Here is a 3,876-nt window from a genome sequence, read left to right on the forward strand (position 1 = left end):
TGTGGATTACTTATACTTAAACTGACTGCACTGTTAATCCTAAATGCATTTACTTGGATGTAAATGCCTATAATTTCATAGCCCCCATAAGCACAGTGTGATAGAAGTTACTTCCGTGGCTTCCAAAGGGATCCAGAGGTGAGCTCAGCTGGCAGCTGGCAGGATCCCATTTCTTGGGAACAGAATGTAATGCCTGTGGAGGGATTTTGGTCTCATACGTTTCTATTGAATAATGGTTTATGCAAAGGTGCCAAATTTAAGAGAACTGTAAATTGAAAAAATGCAGTGTGGAAGCAGCACTACTACCTTGCATGAAAACAGTTTAAAGCCGTCCTTAGTCATGTATTTGCACATAAACTGGGACTATACAAGGAGTGGCATTATACACAATCACAATTTTGGAAGCATTTTTTCGGGCTACCTTGTCCATGAGACCCGGTATGGCTGTACCCATGTGCAGCCCAGTTTATTTGGACTTTTTTTTTTGGCTTCAGATCATTTTTAGATGATAAGTGACAAAAGAGAACTGGCCTGAAGTATTATATCTTGCAGCTTACTGGTGTCTTGCTGAGCAACACTTTTAAGTGGTGAGCTTACATTCATTTATGTTTTAGGGCTTATAAACTTTGAGTAAGTTACAAAATAATTGCACTGACACCCTTTCCCTCAGCATAACCTATGCACATATATTCTTAATATTTCATGTATATATGTTAAATATTACCGAGTGACTGGCTTAGTCTGGGTACTCATGACGTAACAATGCTGGGAGACCGCAAAACCTTTCACTGGTATATAAAGAGTAATTCTTTTTTGTCTTCTGTATAGTACAGTTACTCTGTATGGTACTTTATGTGTGATGTTTGCTTTGTCTTTTTGTCCAAGAACGAACAAATTAAGTTCAGTTTTTAAGAACTGTAAAATGAGTCTTGCCGTCCTCCTGCAGGCTTGGTTGTTTATTTTATTTCCAGTAATGACCTGATTCTAAACACTCATTTCTGCAAATCATTCCGTTTGATTTTGGTAGGATTTCCTTCCAAGTGAGGGATCAGGGGCATGTAGATTTCCCCCCAAAGTATATTTTATTATTTTCAAAAGGAGTGCTTCTTTTCCTTGACAACAGCCTGACCCACAGTTTGGGTTCCACGAGGCCTCTTCTATTTTTATTTAATGTCTGTAAGTTTTCTCTGGGTCAGAGGACTGTGTGTAGCAAAATTTCTTCAGGTCTTGTTAGAACCGGTATTCTTGTATCATTTGTATCGTCATACCAACCTGTTTGCTGCTTTTCCTCAGTAGGACCTCAGCAGAATGAATGAAACTGCATGCAGATGATTCAGCTTTTAAAGCGTGCCATATGCCTGGCCTCTGAAAATCAGTGACAGTTTTGCCATTCACTTTCCAGGATGTCAGCTGCAGTCTCTTCTTGCGCAGTTCTCATTGACCTGCGTTGTGCCTAGAGTGGTTATAGCAACATTTATTAGTGTTAGATGGCTTGGCAATGTTCAAAATATTCATGCAACTACAACAATGATCTTTTAATATAGGGGCCTTATTAGGGATGTTGGCAGTTGGCTTCTGATAGAGGACACAGCAAAGAAAGCATGGAGACTCAGACATATCACACACATCTTTGCAAATAATCACGAGTGTGAATTGCAGCTTGCTCCTAACATGTTTACTTGGAGGGAAGTCCCATTTCACTGAGACTTGCGTCCAAACAAGTAAATTTAGGATTATGGAATTAAGGGACTATTGCCAGTGAGGAGGGTCACAGGCTTTACTTGGGGATGCATAGAGGCCAAAAATAAGTGTCTGTTTGAGCAAAAATGCAGATTTCAAATCTGCAAACGTTTTTTGAAGGCCGACAACTTGGGAACAGTTCCATTATAGCACTGAGCACCTACCTGCTGTTGATCAGGATCAATGTTCCCTCTAAGCTGTGGGGTCTTGTGAGCAAAAATTCTACTTTGTGAGCTACTGGCATTAAAGTTATGAGCAAGCAATATGGCTACTGAATAAATTAGCTTGCTCTGGAGCCATCCTTGCTGAGCTAAGACAAAAAATGTGTGAGCCGGAGGCTGAAAATTTGTGAGCTAGCTCACACTAACTCAGCTTAGAGGGAACACTGATCAGGATGATTCATGGCATCTGCCATATTTTCTTCTTGGGAGAGAAGACAGTATGTACATTGTTTGTGCCGTGGAAATTCAAATCCTGCTTAAGACCACAGACACCTGACTTGCATCTTCTTAACAAGGCACAGTGCCGAAACTGAATTTTTTTTTTTTGTCAAAAGAGTTTTTTTTAGAACTGAAAGCGTTTGTTGCCAACATTATGAGGAGTATTTTAAAAGGCAGTGATAGAGAAAGCAATTGTGATCATGACAATGTTGGATGGAATAGCATTGCCTTTTTCTATTAAAGCACATTTACTGCAAGCCTTTGTTGTTTTCATATGTCTGAAGTTACAGGTCCTGTTTTTGCAACACACAGGGGAATTCTGAGGGAGATACGCCAAATGCATTTGCTTCTAATACAAATGACTTTTTATACTTGGCTCCAAGGTAGTGTATGCCTCCTAAGCCTGCAGTCCTAAAAACACTTACTGGGGAGTAAATCCTATGTAATTCAATGGGTTTTATTTCTGAGTAACAATGCATAGGACAGAGCTGAGCACTTTGGTTGGTTTGGATCTGGAGGTAGACTTCACAGTCAGAAAAGGTCCTTCCAGCTTTAGGCAACTGACGTTCATTTGGATTCCCACTCAGAAGAAGGGGGTGTTCTTTGTATGCAGATAGTCCTAGGTGTGACTCCCTGTTTTTAAAAGATCCTTGCAGAACTGCTGCCCACTGGAGTAGACAGAGGTAGAGGGCACAGTTAAACTCGAGACTGCCCGGTTCAATTGTAGACAACCGAATGGATAAGGCAGCCTCATGAGATGACAAGCAACTACTGGGGGGGGGGGGGTGTCCCCACATTGACTGAACTCTGGTATCTTTTGACAGCTTTCCAAATTGATTATAGTATTTTGTGTTATTCTAATATAATAATATATATATAATATTATATAATAATAAGGTCGGTAGTTCAGCAGTTCGAGACCCGGGTGCCGCATGACGGAGTGAGCTCCCGTCTCTAGTTCCAGCTCCTGCCAACCTAGCAGTTCGAAAGCAAGAAATTGCAAGTAGATAAATAGGTACCACTTCGGTGGGAAGGTAACAGCGTTCCGTGCGCCTTGGTGTTTAGTCACGCCGGCCACATGACCACAGAAACGTCTTCGGACAGTGCTGGCTCTTTGGCTTTGAAACGGAGATGAGCACCGCAACCCTAGAGTCGGATTCGACTGGCTTTCGAGCAAGGGAACCTTTACCTTTGCTTTAATATAATAATAATAAGATTATGGGAGTTGATTACACACATTATACACCGAGAAATGAAATGTGAAGTCGGGGAGATATAGGTGATATTTACAGAGGTCTGTGCATCAGATTAAGTAGAGAGCAATTGGGCACAGCTGGAGGGACCATTGGCAGGGAACATATTAAAACAAACAGCAGAAGATCTGTTGGGTCTTTCTGGGTGTCTGTAGGAACTGTGTTGAGTTTCCAAATAGCCACTGGAAAATAATAAAGCAAAGGAGGTTTTAGTGATGCTGGAGGAAGTTAATACAAACTGGATGCTGTTTACAATGGTGATTTATTGTGATTTTACTTAGAACCTTCTAAAATTATATCCTCCTAAATACTGTTTAAAGGGCAAATGTGACTTTTGTTTGGAGGTTGTATGAACTGGATGATACCTCTGCTGCTTTACTGTAATTTTAAAATTTTGCTATGGTGATTGTGTTGTATGTACTTGCGATCCCTATGGAATTTGT

This window comes from Gekko japonicus, unplaced genomic scaffold (assembly GCF_001447785.1).
Source record: "Gekko japonicus isolate JY-2015 unplaced genomic scaffold, Gekko_japonicus_V1.1 scaffold1486, whole genome shotgun sequence".
Classification (NCBI taxonomy): Eukaryota; Metazoa; Chordata; class Lepidosauria; order Squamata; family Gekkonidae; genus Gekko; species Gekko japonicus.